Raw genomic sequence first — 23494 nt, forward strand, 5'->3', positions numbered from 1 at the left:
AAAAAAAGATGGGGGACCTGCACCCAGTTCTGGACCTCAGCAAACTAAACCTTTCTGTCAAGAAGTCCAAGTTCTGGATGGTCATTGTACAGTCCATTCTGCCTCTCTTGCACAAGGATGACTGGATGTGCTCAGTGGATCTCAAGGATATGTACTATCATATAAAGATCAGCAGAAGCTCCAGGAGGCACTTATGCTTTTGGTTAGGGCTCATTCATTATCTGTTCAGAGCCCTGTCCTTTGGACTCACCACAGCCCCCTGGATATTTAACAAATATATGGCTGCTCATCCCCAGCTGCAGGCTTTCCAAGTTTTTGCGTACCTGGATGATTGGCTTCTCACAGCAAAGGTATGTTCTCAGTCTTTTCCAGAACCTAGACATCACAGTGAATCTACCCAAGTCCAATCTAGTTCTGAGCCAAAACCTGGAATTCATTGGAGTCATGCTGGACACAGTATCAGACTGCAGCACTGCCTTCCCACAGAGTCCAACTGATTTGAGATCAAGTCTCTCTTTTGTTGGATCTAGCACGCCTGCCTATTCATTTGATTCTCAAATCGCTAAGCTGTATGGCGGCTGTCATTCAACTGGTGGCTCTCACCAGGTATCATATGTGAGGTCTCTATTGTACCCTGGCAGTCCTTTGGTCCATTCTGTCTCAGCCCATGTCTATGACAATAAAATTGACTCAGGTGTGCAGGGATCATATTGCTTGGTGACTTCAATATCAGGACCTATTTTTAGGCAGGCCATTTTGTCTTCCCCTGCCCTAGGCCACAGTGACCACAGGTGCCTCCCTTTTGGGGTGGAGGGGCATTTTCCGGGTAGGACGGTTCAAGGCACGTAGTCCCCCATAGAGACCAAATTGCACATAAATGGCCTGGAGATGAGAGCAGTCCTTCTAATGTTGCAAGCTTTTAAGGAATGCCTCGCTCTGGGGATAAGAGCAATTCAGACAGACAACATGGTGGTTGTATGGTATATCAACAAGCAAGGGGAAATACGGTCTTATCCTCTGTGCAGAGAGCCCATGAGAGTGTAGGAATGGGCAATGTCTTCCAGGCACTTTCTTCTTGCAACTCATATAACCAGGAGTTCCAATGTGCTGACCGACAGACTTAGCAGGTCCATCTTGATTCCTCACAAGTGGTCCCTGAATCCGTCAGAGGTGAGGCAAATGTTCGACCATTGGGGTCAACCATGCTGCTACCTTTTTGCTCCCCCAGTCAAACACAAATGCAGCATTTATTTTGCCCTGATCCTCCCATCAGGGGAGTCACCCAGGGATGCTCTTGTTCACGATTGGCCTCTGGGTCTCCTCTGTGCTTACCCTCCTATTCCCCTAATACCCAAAGTCTTACAGAAACCTCATCATCTAAAGACCTCTCTCATCCTCATTGCCCCTTTCTGGGCTCATCAGGCGTGATTCTCCTTCCTAAGGTCTCAACTGAATTATCAACCTTGAATACTGGATCCCATTCCAGATCTCATTTCCCATCCCTGGGGGCTTCCACTTCCCAGTCTCTGTCTGGACCCTTCATCTAACTGCATGATTTCTCCAGTTCCAGTATTCCTTTCACAGTCCAAGCTTCCTTCCCTGGTAAGGAGCATTATTTTGGCTTCTCAAAAGCTGTCTACAAAGAAGGTGTATTCCAGTAAATGGAAAAGGTTTTCCATTTGGGCCAGACAACGGAATTTAGATCTCTTTTCAGCCCCTATTCCTGATGTTTTGTTCTTCTTGTCTTCCCTTTGTCAGGATGGGGTGAATTTTTATACCATTAAGCTCCAGGTGGCTGCCATCTCTAATTTCCATATCAACGATGAGCCTACTTTTTCTTCCAAACTGTGCAAAGCCTTTCTGAAAGGATTTTTCTTCTTAGACCTGCTATTAAGGATCCATCTCCACCATGGGATTTCACTTTGATGCTGCAGATGGTTCATATGATATTAAATTCCTTTCCTGGAAGATGGCCTTTTTAGTAGCCATTACTTCTGCCAAGAGGGTCTCGGAATGTCAGGCTCTGTGCATTATGCCACAGTTCATAACAGGGTGTCTCTTAGAACAAATCTTTCCTTCCTCCCTAAAGTTGCCTCTGAAGCTAATCTCGATCAGTTGATTCAACTACCTATCTTCTTCCCTAATTATTCCAATAAAGGCGAATATATCTTGCATTGTTTAGATGTCCACAGGCAATTGTTTTTTTATTTAAAAAGGAATGAGGAGTTTAGAAAGTCAGACCAACTCTTTGTGGCTTTCTCTCAGAACAGAAAGGGCCAGGCAGTTTCCAAAGTGACTATTTCCAGGTGGATTGCCAGTTTTATTTCCTTCATTTATGCTAGTCAGCATTTAGAACTATCCAGACCAGTTAAGGCCCACTCTACTAGGTCTTTTGCTACATCATCAGCCTTTTTGACTAGACTTTCCCTTGAGATTTGTGCTGCTGTGACTTGGTGTAATCCACACACTTTCATTTTGCACTACAAATTGGACTTAGTATCTAGGAACAGGGTTTTCTTTGGTTCCTCCATGCTCCAGCATATTCTTCCTTGAGGACACCCAGGGTACATAGTAGCTGAGAACTCTGACCCATCTGTGAGGAATAATGGCACTGATAGCATTAGATAAAGAGTCATGTATTTACCATAACTTGGCATCTGTGCTATCCAGTGTCATTATTCATCACATTCCCACCCTCCTTCCCCCTTCCTTCTGGGGGTTTTGGCGAGGCTAAAGTGGCTTGTATTTCGTGAGATGTTTTTGGCTTCTCTGTTTCAGCTAATTTAGCAACTCGATCTGAGGGTTAGATGGTATCAAGGGATTATGGGAAGGGGAGGAGCTTGAGCTCTGGATCCGCGGTTGGATCCTAGACCCATCTATGATGAATAACAACAATGGATAGCACAGATGCGAAGTTATGGTAAGTACATAACTCTTTGTTCACATGTTCAGTGGGCAGTCATCAGATCTTAAATTCAGCAAAGTGCTATACAGTTAACATTCACAGTTTTTGGCAAGGTCCATTTTTATTCCCAATGCACATTTCCTTATATAAAGTGAAAATGTTATCCCTCTTACTCCTCTTTTCATTGATATTCATCTTTGTCCAGTACCCTTTGTGGCTTATATTGCAACTTTATTCAAGCTGTACCTTGTCTAGTAGAATCTTCAAGCTCAAATCCACCCCAAGAGGCATACCCCTAGGATTATCTTTGACCAGTAGTGAATGGATAAACAGCTGCACCTCAGCTGGAAGAAACAGCTTCAGTACCACTGGAAATGTCAAATCTGATGTTGTTAATCTTCTTTCCATTCATCACTGATGGGTTCGGTTCCGAGCCCACGGAACCATGTCGGCCTAATACCAAGCTCGCTTACACCAAAAACTCAAGCTAAGCTGCTACCCACAATTTCCTTCTCCCTGTTACCTCAGATCTCATTTGTCATATAGCAGCATTTTACAGAGCTCTCAAGCTAAGTGTTATATTTTCTTGATAATTGTGTATTTTTGAACTTTTTTTCCTAATTTTCACTCTTTTACTCTTAATATATCTAACTAGCTCTACCCATTGGGTATTTCTTTTACCATCGTGGGTACACCCTCTCCTTACCCTTGTGGTATTGCTTGATACCATCGTTGGTATCTTCTTTCCCTTCTTTCCTTCTTACTTTTAGGTATTAGTAGTGTGTGAACTTTTTTGTGTGTGTATGGAAATGTCTGACAAAAAAGGGACATCGGGGTTTAAACATTGCACCTCTTGCAATGGTAAACTCCCTAACAGTGACTCGCATGATGACTGTGTTTATTGTCTGGGGGTTTCTCACCTCTCTGTTAAACCTCCTTGCCAGATTTGTCAAAGTTTTAGTCAGCGGACACTGAATGAAAGGAAAAATATATTGATTCTGAAAGGCCATCTCATTTCTCCTTTCTCAGAGGCCCTTTCTGTGTCGGAGGTCTGAACCCTCCACTGAAGAACAAGATACGTCCCCATTCAGATCCCTCTTCACCGGCTGGTGATAAGGGCAAGTCACACAAACATAAGGTCGAAAAATCTTCTTCGGAGCACAGAATTGGTTCATCAGCTCCAACTACGACTACTGCTTCTGTTCCGAGCTCTGCTCCAATTGCCACTTTGGCCAAAGTCATGGACATTACAGGATTTTCAACATCGGTGCCACCTTTGGCACCGACCTCTACGTCACTAATCTGGCCTTCAATTTCAGCTACGGCTCCGACCTTACCTTCGAAAACAGCTACAGCACCGACTTTGACTTTTACCACACTGAAAGCAGTTTCGACCCACGCAATTCCTTTGGAACCGAGAACTTCGACTCCAAACTAAAACAGTGAGTGAGAAGGTCACTGAAAAACCAATCAGTAAAAAACAAAATGAAAACACCAGCAAAGCTAGAATTTCCACTGAGTGACCGCCCAAACCTCTTGTATCAGAGGTACATGGGATATATGCAAATGATCCTTATGAACATCAGGTGTTTCAGTTCATTGGCAATTCTGAATGCCCATGACTTGTTTTATCCTTTTACTGGACAATTTCAGGCCAATAAAGCCAAACCCCGCTAGCTGTGGATATGCATATTTCGGCCTTGTTATGACCTCGTCAGCACAGCACAAGCAGAGTGTTTGACTAAGCATTACAAACACAGGGCTGTTATACCCAGTTGATGTCCATTATCATTAGGGTCACTGCAAAAATATCCCAAACAACAAACTAAAACAATGAGTGAGAAGGTCACTGAAAAACCATTCATTAAAAACAAAATGAAAACTCCAGCAAAGCTAGAACTTCCACTGAGTGACCTCCCAAACCCAGTGGCAGCTGGTGATTTCAAATCAATGGGGGGGCTGCAGGAGACAGCTTAATGGGTGTGGCCAATGAAAAGGGGTGTGACCATCTGCAAAAGGGTGGAGCTATGCTGAAAACTGCAAAAACTTGGACTTTAATTAAATATGCCGCTCTAGGTGCCAAACCATCATTATGAGAGTCCAATCAAGACAAAATGAAGTGTAGAAGAAAAAAAATATGTCAATGCATCAGCTACATGGCAGCTTACTTAATATCTAGATTGAAACAAAAAGGTTGTGAGGCTTGAAAAAATAAATTACGTTTTAAATACATTACTGGAAATGCCAGTCAAAATCAAGTATAAAAAAGCAAGCAGCACTCAACTCAAACCACTTCTCCTTGCACTGCAGTTCCAATTATAATTTATATTAAATTTTATAAAAGTACCAAGTAACATGCTGAAAGTAGCAATCTCTGTGATACCCCCACTTGTAAAAATGTTTCTTATCCAAAAAAGACCTGCTGCCTAACAACAACTATCTACTTGCTTCATGGGGAAAACATGATCAAAGTAAAAAATGAACAGCAAACAAGAAACAAACTCAAGATAAATTGCTTAAAGGATTACTGCACAGGTTATGGACCACACATGATAAATTGCATTTTGTTTAGTTTACATGGACATGTAAAGCCTGCAAAGATGACTGCAAGATTCCAACAAATGTAATGAGGTTCTGAAAATACTGTAATCCTGTTCTTTATTACAAATACTATCATATGCATTTCAATACCCAAGGCTTATACGCTATCTAGTTATGTAAATATTCTCTGCATGGCAACAACAAAAAGGCTTTCACAACAAAAAGGCTTTCAATGTCAGTAATTCTTTAACAGTATGCTTATTAAAGCTTACTTGCATCTTACAATCTCAGACAAGCTTATCTGATGGTCATTAAAACATTGCTAGTTAAACACTGACCAACAGGTACTGCAACAACGTGCATTTTCTGAATAAGAAGCATAAATCAACGTATAAAAATGACAGAAAACCAGAACATTCTGCAAAATCAAGGACGGATGAAAAGCCACTGTAGTACTTGTGCCTACCTTGGATGGGGGGATACTTGCACACTTACACTGCATAACTGCTCCTTGCATTGCTTGGACACATCCAGAGTCACTACATGGAATAGTGGGGTACAACAAGTATGTCACAATTTGAAATGTCTCTGGCTGACAGTGATGGCCCTGACATATTTGTCATATCTCTCAACCTCAGAGCACAAAATCTGGACAAAACCATAAATAGAAGTGGGACAAAGGTCCAAAAATAAGGACAATTTTAAATATTGCTCTTATAAACTTAGAAAGATAATTAAAAAGATAATACAATAGTAGATTTTGCATTAGTATGAATTTTCTGAAGGGTATGAAATCTGAAACTTAAATGTCTGTCATTATTTTCTAACTTCAGTCTTTAATGATTTGCCACTAATTTGCCAGAAAACCACAATTTTATGAAAAACGGACCAAAAATGTGATGGAAAAATATAAAATAGCCACACAATACAGCTGGGAACCTGTCAAAGAAGGGATACTTTTTTTTTTTTTAATATTGGTACTGACATGGTGTAATACAGGGCTCTGTACTGAGACTTCTTCTGTTCAGAACATACTTCTGTGAAGTCAAGGCTAATGTAGTTGGCCTTTGCCTAAGTTTGCTGATGTCTGCAAGTTGGGGGCAATCATTGAATCCCCCAATACACAGAGCAAATCTAAGGAATAAAAGAGTAATGCGTGGCCTCGGAGCAGTATTTTTCCACTCCCCATACTGTGATGCACTAAGATATTTACATTTTTTTTGCTAGAGTGTATGCCGAACTGTATGCATGCAGCTATTGGCTGAAATAAAAATATTTAATTTTTATTTATCTTTAATGTCCCTGTAGTTTCTGAGAGTTACAGCTTTGCAATATCATGTTTGCAATGTGAAAAATAAAACCATGAAAGAAACAATTTAAAAAAACTAGAAAACTGGAAATGGCTATAACTGTAGGCATAGTGACGCCATTTAAACGAACCCCAAATCAAAAGCTAGAATCTAAGACCTCTGTGAAGTAACTGTTTCAGCTTTTGCTGTGACTTTTATGACAGTGCTTGGATTCATTTTAAACTTAGAACACCAAAGCAGTTACCTGCATGTAGTTACAGAGATCAGTAATCATAATGTAATAATCCCTGGCACATCAAAGTGAATGGGCTATGCAATAAATTGTTCATTCATGAATCTTGTACCCTTTCCGGGTAGGGAATATTTCACTGAATATGAGGTGTACTACTGTGTACACAAATTATGATCCAAATTCTACAGTGACAAAAATGGCTATATTCATTACTAAACAGTCTGAAAATTAAAAGAACATTTGCAAATGGGCACTGTAACAGCATTTCTAATATTTAGCAGGTGTACCATTTACTCTTTGACTGAAACATAGATAAAATAATAAATGACTTTATGTCCCTGAAGTATTTAGCAGGGAACTGGAAATTCAGTCAGAGTCTGATGTTAGTTACTAGTCTGGTGGACTGCAGGGTTAAAACCAATTTAACTGTTTTTTTTTGGTTTTTTTTATAACAAAACTGTCTTTGTTGGTTAAAATTCACAGAAGTTTAGAAACACAGTAACTCAGTGGTCCAGGTTTGCAGTCCGCAATCTGGACTTAAATTAAAAGCTTATTGATGCTAGTTTTATAGCCTGGAAGCAATATAAAGCATTTGACAGTGTTTGACCTTTAAGTCCAGCTGAGATTAATTAAAGAGGAGTGACAAGTGTCATTTGGATAACATTTTCCTTCTGAACACAATAGGTCGTGATTATTTCTCAGTTCACTCAGTGATGTTTCCAAGAAAGCATATGCGAGTATTGGCTTTAAGAAGGGCATGATTTTTCTTTTGATTCTTAACTTCTTTAAAACTGTCAGCTTCACCATAATCTGGTACACTCAGACTAGTTTACTAGTAATACTGCCAGTGCCAGCAAATAAAGATGCTGAATTGCAGGTTAGACCAAAGTCAAAATAAATATGATGCAATCACAAAAATCATTTTTAAAATACAGATGCAGTTTGGTTAAACATTAATGGTTCACATTAATAAAAGAAAACTACACATCAGCAGGTAGTTACGAATTGATGCTTATGACAAAATGTAGCTGGTACACCAAGATGTTTTACAAGCTTATATTAACACCTACAGTGGAAATCTTAATTTATTTGACTTGATTATAAGTACCTTTACAGTTATAAAAAAGACCTACCATTAAAATTATTAACCACTTCGAATTATTAGAAGCATTGTCGGAAATAACCTGAAATTCAAGATAAGAAGCTGGGAATATCATTGTCTTAAATCCAAATTGTAAGACAGACAGACTTGATAATGATGAAAAATAAATTCATAGCAACTCTAGTAAAATATCATATAGGAGGCAATAGATAAAATGAAATGCATTATAAAAAAACGGAAATGTGGGTAAACAGTTTCAGCAAAAAGGTAGATGAATGCCCATGTGTTTTTTAAATTAGACTCCACTCCTCCATACTTCGACAATACTATAAAAAAAATAATTACATTGACAAGCCGAGTCCAGCACCTACCTCAATTTAATAACTTGATTTGATGAGAGCAGCTGCTCTTAAGCAAGCCAGCAAGGCAAAAGGCAGACACAAGCTGAAAAAAAACAAAGATAAGGAACCAATTTCAAGAAAGTTGTAAAACTTTCACCAACGATAGTCGAGCGATAAGTCCATAGCAAAAGTAATCCAAGTAAGTAGTGTGCTGCAGCTACAGGCTACTGATTGTTTCTCACTCTCTTTTTTGAGATGAGAACAAGAACCAATCAGTAGCAATCCAGCTGTCCACGTCATGTACGTGCCTGAGGACGTGGCAGCCCGAACCCCCTTCCACTTACTGTGCGGTTAAAAACCACATAGACTTCTGGGCATCACACTGATGCCTTCTCTCATATCCGGACTGCTTGTAAAGCAGTCAGAAATGTTGGTTCGCTAATTAAAATAAATAAATAAATTTAAAAAACGGAACTCGACGAGCATGCGCAGTCGGTCGGACTCGCGTACAGCACAATACATCAAGTTGTAAAAAAAAAAATACATGTGTTTTGTATTTTTCTTTACATGTAAATGTCCAAAACTTGAATCTTTCTGCTGGGAGGGCTGCAGTCTTGCTGTCCAATGGCATGAGCCGCCACTGCCCAAACCTCTTGTACCAGAGGCATATGGGATATATGCAAATGATCCTTATGAACATCAGGTGTTTCAGCTCATTGCCGATTCTGAATGCCCATGACTTGTTTTGTCGTTTTACTGGACAATTTCATGCCAATAAAGCTAAACCCCACTAGATGTGGATATGCATATTTCGGCCTTGTTATGACCTCGTCAGCACAGTACAAACAGTGTGTTTGATTAAGCATTAAAAACACAGGGCTGTTATACCTAGCTGATGTTCATTCTCATTAGGGTCACTGCAAAAATATCCCAGACAACAAACTAAAACAATGAGTGAGAAGGTCACTGAAAAACCAATCAGTAAAAACAAATTAAAAGCTCCAGCAAAGCTAGAACTTCCACTGAGTGACCTCCCAGACCTCTTGTATCAGAGGTATATGGGATATATGCAAATGATCCGTATGAAAATCAGGTGTTTCAGCACATTGGCGATTCTGAATGCCCATGACTTGTTTCATCGTTTTACTGGACAATTACAGGCCAATATTTCAGCCTTGTTATGACCTCATCAGCACAGCACAAGCAGAGTGTTTGACTAAGCATTAGAAACACAGGGCTGTTATACCCAGCTGATGTCCATTATCATTAGGGTCACTGCAAAAATATCCCAAACAACAAACTAAAACAATGAGTGAGAAGGTCACTAAAAAAACAATAAGTAAAAACAAAATGAAAACATCAGGTGTTTCAACTCATTCGTGATTCTGAAAGCCCATGACTTATTTTGTCGTTTTACAGGACAATTTCAGGCCAATAAAGCCAAACCCCACTAGCTGTGGATATGCATATTTGGCCTTGTTATGACTTCCACAGCACAAGCATAGTGTTTGACTAAGCATTAGAAACACAGGGCTGTTATACCCAGCTGATGTCCATTATCATTAGGGTCATCATATCATTCAGAATCGCCAATGAGCTGAAACACCTGGTGTTCATAAGGATCATTTGCATATATCCCATGTGCCTCTGATACAAGAGGTTTGGGAGGTCACTCAGTGGAAGTTCTAGCTTTGCTGGGTTTTCATTTTGTTTTTACTACCTTTCTCCAAATTAGAGACTATGGTGACACTAGCTCAGACACCACGGACTTGATACTCCCCTTCATTAGATTCGTTCCTAGGTCAGATGTACAGCCCCTTTCTGGACCAACCCGACTCCCCTTCAGGAGTGTCCACAAGGTCCACCAGGAGTCTTTCCGAATTTGATGTGGTGCGCCAGTTGAATCAGCTGTTGACGGCCAGAGGGATAACAAATGTTCCTATGACTCTCCCCCCTTTTGGGTTTGGGTCTCTCCCAGGACTCCGACGTATACTCCTCCTTTGGATCCGTCAGTTCCAAAGCCCATTGCTCCAACATCCTTTGTGGAAGCCTGTTCCTTGGCTCCGGCAGTGACTGTCACTGAGGCTTCGAGGCGACCCCTTTGGGTTTCGGTTCCATCAGAACCATCCCTTCCTCAGACTCATGGTTGGGGGGGCAGAGTCCTTGATCCAGAGCACGGTTCCGAGTGTTTTATTGGTTCAATCCTCAGATCCGGAGATAACGTCTGCCCCAGTCCTGCTTGAGGCTCCATCCCCGGGAGTGAGTTCAACAGAGCGGGGTGTGAACCCAATTCCGAGGTTGTCCTTTTCAGTTCCGGGCTCCCATTCCTCTTTGGGCGGGCCTGCTTTCCGGGTGATGGAGAGGGTGCTTTCTTTGGGAAGCATTCCCACCGACATTGGAACTTCACCATGCTCCCTCTGAGCTTACAGCTACCAGGGCCACCTTCCAGGACACTGGAAGCAGAAGCCTCAGGAAACCCCAGTACGGGGTACCCATCCGTCCGAGTCTTCCTCAGATATTTCCACTGAGGAACCTCCTCAGAAGAAGGCATGTAAGAGAAAGCACATTGACTTTCCTTAAGAGTCTTTGACAGAGGATACGGACTATGATGATGGGGAGGGTTCTCCACGGTCACCCCCTGATGATGTCTCCTTTGGAGACATCCTGGAAATATTAAAACAGAGGGGTGGCTGGAAGCCCTCTAACCCTTCCTCGGAGGAGTCTGTCTTCCTGCAGGCTTTTCACTCTCAGCCTTCTACCTCTTCGGTGACCCCACCTGCCGATGAGTTAATCCAGCTTATTGTGCAGCATGCTTGGCAGAACCCTGACTCTGTTGAGGACATTCTCCGGAGACCAGATAAGATTCTTTCTTCCCTGGAAGAGCACCCTCACTGGTCCAGAGGTTTGCCAGTTGATGCTATGGTGGTGGTGGTGGCCACTAAAAAGGATCTAGCGATCTTTGCTGTCAGGTCCCTGAACTACTTGTCACATTTCACGAGACTCCAAAGAGATGTGATTTACAAACTTTCTGAAGCCCTCGCTGGTCAAGTTTCTGATGGGGCACGAGACAAGGTTGCCTCTCAACTTGCCACCCTTGAATCTATTTCCAATGCGCCCATGAGGCTGCTCTCCCACGGAACCAAAGGGGAGGCTAGAGCTGCGGGTGCAGGCATAGTCATGAGGCGTCATGCCTGGATGTGCATCTCTGACCTCGCTGACTCCTTCAAGTCCTCCTTTTTGAATGCCCCTATTGAATCATCTTCCTTATTTGGTTCTAAAGTAAAGGACACACTGGCCAGGAACGAGCAGGACAGAAAGACTTTGTCTGCCGTTGGTCTACCTTTTCCCAAGCCCCAGCATTCTTTTTCCAGGAATCAGAGGAGTGGGAAAATCTGGCACAAGAAATCTTAAGGTCCTTTCCATAACGTGTGTGGCGAGGATTCCCCTAGAGGCAGATGGGGTTCTAATAGTGGAAGATGCCACTTTAGGGGCAGAGGGGGTCCCCAAAACCAAGATTCCAGGGATTCTTTCTCTGGGCGGTCTTATCAACACTCCTGAAGCGTTGCCCAATTGCTTTCCTCTGGAAGCAGTCGGGACTTGTTTTTCTCTGCAGCAAACTGCCTGGCGCTCTATCACAAGTGATCGATGGGTACAGAGAATAATCTCCAGAGGTTACTACATCCTTCTATCTTCCTGTCCAAAACCTTCGAAAAACCTTCCCGATGTTCCACCCAATCAAAGGGAAGAAGCGGCTTTAGAGTTAAGAAAGCTGTGTTAAAAAAGAGTCATCCAACCAGTCCCTCCAGACCAATGCTGATCTGGGTTTTATTCAAGATTCTTTTTGGTGCCAAAAAAGACCAGGGACTGGAGACCCATTCTGGATCTCAGACATTTAAACAAATCAGTGGTACAAACCAAATTCCACATAGTCACTATTCAATCCATTCTCCCATTTTTAAGAGAGGATGTTTGGATGTGCTTGATAGACTTCTGGGATGCGTATTACCACATCAAAATGGACAAATGCTCCAGGAGTCTCCTTCGCTTCCAGGTGGGGCAAATCATTACCAGTTCTAAGCCCTGCCATTCGGTCTCTTTGCGGCCCACAGAGTGTTCACGAAATGTCTAGCAGTGGTGACAACTCATTTGAGACTTCAAGGATTCCAGGTGTTACCATATTTAGATGATTGGCTCCTTTCCACCCCCAACAAGCGTCTTCTGACCATGGCCCTCAGTTACACACTCTCACTAGTGGAGTCCCTAGGCATCACCGTACATTGGGAGAAATCCAACTTACAAGCTATCCAACAGCTGGAATTTATTGGGGCAGCTTTTGATACTCGAACATGCCTGGTATCTCTACCGGCTGACAGGCTTCAGAGATTAAGATTACAAGTACGTGTGATGCTCTGTCAAAGAAAGGTGTCAACAAGGGAAGTTCTCCAGGCTCAATGGTCCATGGCTGCAGCCATTCTGATAGTTCCTCTTGCAAGGTTACACATGAGACTGTTACAATGCCTCCTGTTGTCCCAGTGGTTGACACATCTTCACCCCTTAAACTCACATATCCTCATAACCAACTCTTGCAAGCAAGATCTCCTCTGTTGGATGAGGCCAGACGCAGAACTTTGGTGTTGCCCTTTTCAGACTCCTCAGCCCAACACCACTGTGACCATGGATGCTTCCTTGATAGGGTGTGGGGGGGTAATTTTCAGGGAAAGACAGTCCAAGGCATGTGGTCGAGCTTAGAGGCCAACCTGCATATCAATGTTCTGGAGTTAAGAGCGGTGCTGTTTACATTGCAGGCGTTACATCCGCTCCTTTCATCTGAATGATTGTGATTCAGTCAGACAATATGTCAGTGGTCTGGTACATAAACAATTAAGGAGGAAACAAATACTACCCCCTGTGTCGAGAGGCCATGAGAATTTGGCACTGGGCGATAGCTTCCGACTGCTTTCTTATAGCAACGCATATCCCAGGGAGTTCTAACGTGATTGCGGACAGGCTGAGCAGATGCATTCTCCTTCTTCACAAGTGGTCTCTCAATCCAATAGTGATGGCAGAAATTTTCAGCCGATGGGGCTAGCCTTGCTGCGACCTTTTCGCCTCCCCTTTGAACAACAAATGCAGCAGCTTTTTTGCCTTCTTTCTCCTAGAGGGGGAGTCCCTGAGAGATGCTCTGACTCATGACTGGCCCACGGGTCTTCTCTACGCTTATCCACCAATTCCCTTGATACCCCCTATTTTTAAGAAAGCAACTCGGTTGAGATGCAAGGTGATCCTCGTTGCCCCATTCTGGCCTCATCAAGTGTGGTTCCCCTTCCTCCGGTCTCACCTGTTACAACCTCCATCGATCCTGGGCACTCATCCAGACTTAATTTGTCACCCCCAAGGGTTGACTGTCCCAAATCTGTCCACTCTCAAGCTGATAGTTTGGTTTCTCCACTTCCATTACTCACCAGGCAGAAAACCCTTTCTCACCTGTTCGCCATATCATTCTGGTCTCCCATAAGCCATCCACCAGAAAACTTTACAGAGATAAATGGAAAAGGTTTGCTCTTTGGTCTAAAGAAAGGATACTAGATCCCTTCTCAGCTCCAGTCTCTGTTATACTTCAATACCCTTCTGGGTTTTTTGAGAATGGAGCATTAGCTTCTACCATATGAGTCCATTTAGCAGTTATTTCCAGTTTTTATAACAGATCAGAGGGCACTCCACTTATCTCCACCCACCTATGCAAGACCTTTCTCAAAGGAGTGTTTCACACCAGACCTCCAATCAGGTGTCGTTAGAGGCATGGAATCTCTCCCTAGTTCTACAGTCTCTCTGTCTACCCCCTTTTGAGCCTGCTGAAAAAATGTGATCTCAAATTCCTATCACGGAAATCTCTATTTTTGGTAGCTGTCACTTCAGCTAGATGGATATCAGAATTACAAGCCTTATGCATCAAGAGACCTTACTTAATATTTCATAAAGACAGAGTATCGCTACGTACTTATCCATCTTTTCTCCCCCAGAGTGAGTTCTGATTTCTCTGTGAACCAATCCATTAAACTCCCAGTGTTTTTCCCAAACTATTCCAATAAAGGAGAATACAGTCTACACTCATTGGACGTACATAGGCAACTATGTTTTTACCTAGACAGGACTAAATCTATCCACACGACATATCAACTTTTCATTTCCTTCTCTGGTCCAAAAATGGGATATGCTGTGTCAAAAGTCACTTTATCAAAGTGGCTCAGAGATTGTATTGCCTTTTTATATTCACATACAAATGAGCCTAAACCTCACAATATCAACGCACATTCAACTAGAGCTATAGCAACTTCTGTTGCTTTTCACTCCAGAGCTTCTATGGACGACATTTGCGTAGCAGCCATTTGGGCTAAACTTCACACTTTCATCAAACATTACAAGTTGGATATGGTCTCCAGGGGAAGAGCGGCCTTCGGCTCAATGGTGCTCAGGAATGTTCTTCCATAAGGGTCACCCAGGTTTTTCAGGTAACTTGTGATTCTTTCCCATCAGTGATGAATGGAAAGAAGATTAACAACATCAGATAAAGAAGTTATGTCTTACCATAATGTTCCATCTGTGTTGTTCATCTTCTTCCATTCATCACATCCCACGCTCCTGGTGGATCTCATGGGTCATTGTGGTGTTTTCAGGGTTTTTGTGCAGAAATGGCCTCTGCCTTACTTTTATATGTCTTATGCAAACTCGATCTGAGGTAACAGGGAGAAGGGCATTGTGGGGAGCAGCTTAGCTCGAGGGATTTTGGTGTATGCGAGCTTGATATTAGGCCGACACGGTTCCGAGGGCTTGGAACCTAACCCATCAGTGATGAATAGAAGAAGATCAACATCACAGATGGAACATTATGGTAAGACATAACTTCTCTTTTATGTTTATATTCTGTTGACAACAGTCTCTCTCTTAACATTAGTAAACTGTGACCATTGCGTTATAATGGTCTTGGAGATATCATTATACTCCTATACAGATTTGCCTTCCACAAAGCATTTTTTTACAATTTTCCAGTTTTGAAAAAGCCCCTGTTCCTTCACATACCTAATCACAAACTATAGCAAAAGAACTCATGCCTTTCCCACAAGTCTGTCTGCAGCAGTCAGTAGTAAACCATACCCTTTTTGGTACTTACTATCTCCTCTGGAAAAAGGTTAATTCTGACACTCAGTCTTTTTATAAATTCCATGCAGTCCAGTTCTTCTTCTCCTTCCAGTTATTCACAAATTTTGATGTCGGACCTCTTCCTTTAAGTTTGTTATCTGATGTCCCACGTATCATTTGAATGTACACTACAGTTGTATTGTCTTTAATTTCTCAACATCTTTACTACAGCGGTGATAAAGTATCTGACTACTCTCACAAAAACTCATACTTTTGATCCTTTCCATCTTATCCTGCTTCATATAGACCATTAACTTATTAAAATTTAAATTCATGCAGAATAACTTCCATAGCTATCTGTACGTCATAAAAACAGTTTCATAGCAGCTAGTTTTCAACTGACCTTCACAGTAGATTAGAGTTTCATTTTCTATCACCACATAACCTCGTTATATGATACTGCCATGATTTTTCACCCTACACGTCTGATAACTCTTTGCTTAATCCTTAGATCTACTTTTGTATAACTACTGTAAAATTCTTTTTTAAAAAATACCAAAAAAATCAACTTGTTAAGCTGTCTCACAACCTGATATGGTAACTGTTCCACTTTGGATAAAAAGGCCCTTTAGAAGTGGTTAAAGTAGCAGAGAAAATCATTGGAACCACACTTCCTGCCATCCAAGAAATAACACCTGTTACGATGTCTCTGGAGGGCCAACAAGATTTTCAGAGACATTACCCACCCTGCCCATGGACTGTTCACCTATTTATCTTCTGGTAAACGTTACCACAGTATGAAATACAAAACAGCCAGATACAACAAGAGCTTTTTTCCCACAGGCCATCAGACTACTAAACTCACACTAATTCAACACAGTGCTGAACTCTGAAAAGGCTTTTGGAATTTCCAACAGTAGTATCACATATTTTTATGCAATAACTTAGGTGCAATAATCCCACTGGGATTCTGTTAATTCATGTTCTTATGCAATCCTAAATGAGTAATGATTACAGAAACCCTAAATGTGCAATAATGATTACCGTGAAAAGTTCCCTGTCTTTGTAATTTTTTATGTATAGCTAGTTGAGTCTTAAAACAATAATGTGTGTCATGTCTGTAGTAGCTGTTGTAATACATATTGTCTGTGTGTGAAAATGCCTCCACTTTGAGAAGGAGCAATGAAATTTTGTTCAGTGATGCACAAGTTGTATAATCTGACTGACAGTAAAGTTTACTTTGATTTTGACTTGAGAGTGGCTGTAGAAGACAGCCAGCTTTCTGAAGCATGGCAAGGTCTCCCAGCTGAAGATGTAGCCTTAGAAGTTCCCAATATATGTGAGTTGCAACTACCATGCAAAAGTTGACTGATCTATGTGAGCTGTTTTATAAAACAATATATATATATATATATATATATATATATCAATCATGAGATGGATCTCGTCTACCCTTTCTTCTCTTTCACATTGGAAAGGCAAACCAGACTTTATCCAGTAGCACACGTCTGTAACTCTAAAAACAAATAAAACTTTAACAGATCAGATAATCAGATGAAAGAGGGCTTAATAATCTGTATCTCAGAAAATATTTAAGCATCTTCTTAGTTTGCAGCCTGTCGGTTGGACAGATCTCTTCTCCTCTTCTACACTGTTTGCTACTGACCCATGGTTAGGATGAATACAGTTAAAAATGTAGAATCAAAATTAACACCACAAAGCACAATCCGAATTCCACAGTAGAGTAACGTTGGTTTATTAAAACAAATAACATCCACGACTAAGCGCTTTCGCCAGCAATCTGGCTTCATTAGAGTCATTCCTTTCTCCATTACCTATTCCTTATATTGTGTATAAACAAATCCCATTGGATCAAATCACATAACACACACACACCTACACATATAACCCACATAATTCATAAATTTAAAACTATATAAGTCAATATTAATATTTAAAAGTGTTCAATAATGTTAAATATAAATTAACATCAATTTTATACATTTTAAAAAGGACACTTTTATCCTTAAAACAAAATTATTAATTAGTTAATTTATCTATATTTACTTTGTAACAATCTCAGTACATATAAACACTGATGGTTTCATCCACTTTCACAAATTACCATATAATTTCAGTCAAAGTGAATTTCATGTAACAACATTTAAAACATTTTAAAACATTTTGTAGATGCAACTGATCATGTCTCAAATCCTATGAGACATGTTAACTTATCAAATAAGCTGGGACCTCAATTTTAACATGGGTTTAATCGAGATATAGTCATTCAAACCTGGAGGCCTACAGGCATCCAATCTAAACTGCCATTCTGTTTCCAATGCCCCCACTTTATTGACTATATCACCACCTTCATCACAATCTAACACACGTCCTATCACAAAAAATGTAAATTTGTTAAAATTTGTACATTTCGTACTGTGCAAATAAAGTGCATTGTGCTTGTCCTTCTTTTTAATAGATCTAATGTGTTCTGCAATCCTATCCTGCAACCTCCTTATGGTCTTACCCACGTAATATGCCTCACAGGAGGAACAGGTTGCCAAATACACTAAATTCTTTGTGCAACAATTACATTGTCCTGGGCAGGGTATAGTATATTTGTATCCGTTCACACACACATAGGTGCTCTCATTAATGTATCTGCACCATCTACAAAAGGCGCACCTTTTCATAATGGACTTAAACCTATTCTTGCTCTTTCTTTCCAAAATGCCTTTTAAATTTTCTCCCCTACTATACACAAAAACTGGTTCTAAGCCCAAAATTTTCTTAATCTCATCACTTAGTGCAAAATTCCATATACCTTTTATAATGTTCGTCAATTCAGACGATTTGGGATTATATTTTAAAATCATTCTTGTGTCTACTCCCTTTACTGAACCATCAACTTGTTGTTCTTTCATTTGTGCTACCCCAGTGTGTAAAATTGGTGCATATCTACCACCCCTTTCCCTCAAAACATCCCTTCTAACACTTAGAAGTAGCTTGAGCGGATACCCACGATCCAAAAACATACCTATTAATTTAAATAACTCTATTCTGTGGTATCATTACTAACCAGTCTCGAAGTTCTCACCATTTGCCCTTTAATAACTCCTTTGCGATGGTGGAAAGGGTGACAGCTGGTAAAATGCAGCAATGAGTTGGAATAATTCTCTTTCCTAAAAATATTACTTTCAAAGCCTCTTGATGTTTTACTAATTGTCAAATCCAAAAAATTAATTCTTTCTTCATGCCATTGAAATGTAAATTTCAGAAATTCTGTTGTTGTACCCAGAAATTCCACAAACTCAACTGCAGACTGTTCGTCACCCTTCCATAAAATCAAAATGTCATCCAAAAATCTATTATACATTAATATGTTGTTCATATATCTCTCGGATGAAAAAATGTGTGTTCTCTCCCATGTTAATAAAACAGCATTGGCAAACATTGGCGCACACCTTGCACCCATCGCAACTCCTGACATTTGTTGGAATAAATCACCTTCAAAAATAATGAAATTGTTCTTAAGAACCAACTCCATCAATCCAAGCAAAAAGCTAGCTTTTGTTCCTTCCATCAATCCGTCATCCATAATAGCTTCAAAAAACATCTCTAAACCTATACTATGTGGAATGACAGAGAATAAATTTACAACATCAATTGTGAGAAACCCAAAACTTGTGTTTCCTGTCTCTAATTTCTTCAGCCTATCAAGACAGTGCCATGAATCTCTAATAATGTGTACTGCTGAATTGACTATAGATTTAACTGACACATCCACAAAAGAAGCTAGAGTTTCTGTTTTCGATCCCTTTGCTGATACAATAGGTCTAAATTGTAGCCTATCGGCCCCTTTATGTACCTTTGGGATACCAAACAGAGTAGGTATTCTTGGAAATTTTACATGTAAATAGTCATATTCAACCTCATTGATGTTACCTTGAAAAAGTGCATCATGTAAAAATACATCAATTTTATAATATGCTCTATTGATTTCACTTCTAGACACAGTGGCATAAGTATCATCACTATTCAAAATAGCAGATATTTCAGAAATATAATCAATTGTTGACATCACAACCATCCCTCCCCCCTTGTCTGGCTTCATAAATCTGTATTGTCCAGACTTTTTGAGGGAGTCCAATAATTCTCTCTCATGTAGTGATAAGTTGTCATTAAAGAAACAAAAACTCTCTAAACATTTACGCATCTGTACTTCAACTAGTTTTTCAAAACTCAATACCTCCGGGTTAAAAGGTGGTACAAACGTACTTTTTCTTTTTAGGACATTAACATTATTACCAGCATCCAAGTTTCCACTGGTTAAACATCTTCCCTCAGCCGCAAAAAACATTTTCAAATGCATTTGTCTTGTAAACAATTTAAAATCCAATAAAACATGGGCCACATCTAATTTAAACAATGGTACAAAACTCACACCTTTACTAAAAAGCTCAAAATGTGTTTCCCCCACGACCAATTCAGTGTAGTTGTAAATACAATACCCATTTTTCTTAAGCAACTGATGGTTAAAACCTTGAATAGTAACCATTTCTTTGTTGCCATGAACAGGCTGAATCATATCAACTACATTTGTATCCATACTTACATCTTGCATCTCAGCATAAACATCATTAAGTAAATGCATATCATCTTCATTGTCTATAAACACATTTGCAATAATGTCACCATCACAAATATTGTCATTTTCAATACACACATCCCCAATAACATCAGCTTCAAACCATGAAAGTTCGTGTGTACCATTATTGTTAGACGTCTCAACAGTTGCATCAACACCATCAAAAATGTCCAAAACATCAGTTAATATCTCCCTCTTCTGTTCATTCTCCCACCCCTGTTGTAACCTTGTTGCGTTTCCCCCACAGTCATGCCCCTATTGCGAAGCCTCTCCGATCTCCGAGGGCCGTTTTCTGTTTCTAAAAAACTCTCATTACCCACAACATCCTCATTGTAGTTTAAATTTTCAGTATCGTTATCTAAGTTCTCTGTGTTAGCGTTATAAATGCGTGTCCTAACGCCAGGGGGGGTATGCATTCTTGTTTTTATATTCTAGAGTGTCTCTTTCCAATTTCTTTTTCTTTTTTGCCATGTTCTTCGCAACAAATGTTTCTATGTTTCTAATAACCCTTTCAAAGTTAACATGATATTGCTCATACAGTAAGTCTGTGGTAATACTCACATGTAGTTGACTGATTTGCTTCTGTAAATCAGCTAGCTTTAACTCATTATTACGAATGATGATATCCATCATGTCTAATCCCGTTTTATTAAATAAAGAAATAAGTTCCTGAAAAGCAGTCGAGCCTTCCTCAACCCCCATGGGTCTCTTCCATATACGAAGATCCATAGGTACTTGATTGATTTCTTTTGATTTCTTCAAAAACAAACTATCCAACTGCACCGCACGAAACTTAGTACATAATTTTTCATAGTGAAAAATCTGCTCCTTCAAACAAGGACACGATGCCCTTTTTTCGTCAACGCTAACTGCCTCACCAAACAACGGTGCCTGGAACCAGGATGTGATGTCAAAACGCTCTTCCTGCGCTGTCCTATTCAGGACCTCGCCAATGACCATACCATTTGTGCTCCGTTGTTGCAAACCAGCCACGCCAGCATAGGAACTACCCCTAGCACCTTGACCCGGTGGAATAGGCTCCAGCGGTGAATGCAACGTGAAAAGCCGAATTTGCGAATCCGTTGGACTCACCAGTCCAACATCACCATCTTCCACGTTATTAGCAGGGTTATTAACAGTGTAGGCTTTGATTAACTTATCAACTACAGTTGCCAGTTCCTTTAAAATCACCTCCATATCACTTTCAACGCCACTCAAATGGAAACGAAATGTCCCAGTGGTAGTACACGACAATAACACAGAAGGAAACACCCACAAGGGCTGAAAACTGTAGAATCAAAATTAACACCACAAAGCACAATCCGAATTCCACAGTAGAGCAACGTTGATTTATTAAAACAAATAACATCCACGACTAAGCGCTTTCGCCAGCAATCTGGCTTCATCAGAGTCATTCCTTTCTCCATTACCTATTCCTTATATTGTGTATAAACAAATCCCATTGGATCAAATCACATAACACACACCCACCTACACATATAACACATATGCACTTTATTTGCACAGTACGAAATGTACGAATTTTAACAAATTTACATTTTTTGTGATAGGACGTGTGTTAGATTGTGATGAAGGTGGTGATATAGTCAATAAAGTGGGGGCATTGGAAACAGAATGGCAGTTTAGATTGGATGCCTGTAGGCCTCCGGGTTTGAATGACTATATCTTGATTAAACCCATGTTAAAATTGAGGTCCCAGCTTATTTGATAAGTTAACATGTCTCATAGGATTTGAGACATGATCAGTTGCATCTACAAAATGTTTTAAAATGTTTTAAATGTTGTTACATGAAATTCACTTTGACTGAAATTGTATGGTAATTTGTGAAAGTGGATGAAACCATCAGTGTTTATATGTACTGAGATTGTTACAAAGTAAATATAGATAAATTAACTAATTAATAATTTTTGTTTTAAACATAAAAGTGTCCTTTTTAAAATGTATAAAATTGATGTTAATTTATATTTAACATTATTGAACACTTTTAAATATTAATATTGACTTATATAGTTTTAAATTTATGAATTATGTGGGTTATATGTGTAGGTGGGTGTGTGTTATGTGATTTGATCCAATGGGATTTGTTTATACACAATATAAGGAATAGGTAATGGAGAAAGGAATGACTCTGATGAAGCCAGATTGCTGGCGAAAGCGCTTAGTCGTGGATGTTATTTGTTTTAATAAATCAACATTGCTCTACTGTGGAATTCGGATTGTGCTTTGTGGTGTTAATTTTGATTCTACAGTTTTCAGCCCTTGTGGGTGTTTCCTTCTGTGTTACAGTTAAGAATGAAATTTATTGAGACATCACGCATTTATGAAGTAAAACGTGGCTAAGCAACCCCTTCCAGGTGAACTGCTAATTGCCATCAGACATAAAAGCATTTTTTGGTAAATATTGCTGTCAGATATCAAGCCGGTACGTAAAAATCAACTGCCAATCATTAGCGGACTGGAGTTCCGCTGTGGTGACCCCTAACCGGGAAAAGCCGAAATACACAAACAAATTGCTGTCAGATACCACCCTACCAGAGGTTTGTCTGCTTCCAGTGTTTTTTTCAAAAATGTATCAATTTTAAAAATTTGCACTATTGCCAGCTGGTCATTTGTTTATACTTTTGCAGAGCATTATTGCTTGTACCATGATTTCAGGATTCTATCGTTTTGCACAGTAGTGCCACAAGATTCTGCCTTCTGGGCTGTAGCAGTTGATCCTTTGACCTTCCTCCACCTACAGCCTTCCAAGGACATTTTGTTTTTATTTTCTGAGATCCTTCCCAGCAGTTTTCCCCTGCAGAACTTCTCTGACATCAAACATCGTACATGCACACTTGCCATATCAATTAACTTGTGAGGAAGCCTTCTTTAGTGGGTACATGTTAGCCTTCTTCTGCCATCCCAAGTATCTGAGCAAGCTTTCTATCCAGCTTTTTTGGCTGAATTTTTCCATAAGTCAAGCAAGTATGTAATTTTTGCTCCTGTATGTTTTATTTTCTGTGTCTTACAGGTTGTATTGGCTCAGCAGATAGGGGACTGAACTGGGTAACAAGTGGTCTGAACAGTTATTAGTATCGTTAAATGATTCCCTTTGTCTCAGCAGACCATTTAGCGGAAACATGAGTATCAAAAATGGAGTTGCTGATGCTGGTTGAGGTGGGTGCAACCCCCCCCCCACACACACACACACATCCTCTGTGCCCCTTACTTAATATCACAACCTCTAGCTTCATACAACCTCAGGAGAATTTTTCAT

General features: G+C 40.2%; 1 protein-coding gene across 1 annotated transcript in view; it reads left to right on the plus strand.

Annotated features, from left to right (window-relative positions):
- MEI1 (meiotic double-stranded break formation protein 1) overlaps positions 1-23494 on the plus strand; it is a 2282292-nt gene that overhangs the window by 1299982 nt on the left and 958816 nt on the right. The gene's annotated exons all lie outside the window — the stretch shown is intronic.

Source organism: Protopterus annectens, chromosome 1.part0, assembly GCF_019279795.1.
Source record: "Protopterus annectens isolate FY-2018-M chromosome 1.part0, PAN1.0, whole genome shotgun sequence".
Lineage (NCBI taxonomy): Eukaryota > Metazoa > Chordata > Ceratodontiformes > Protopteridae > Protopterus > Protopterus annectens.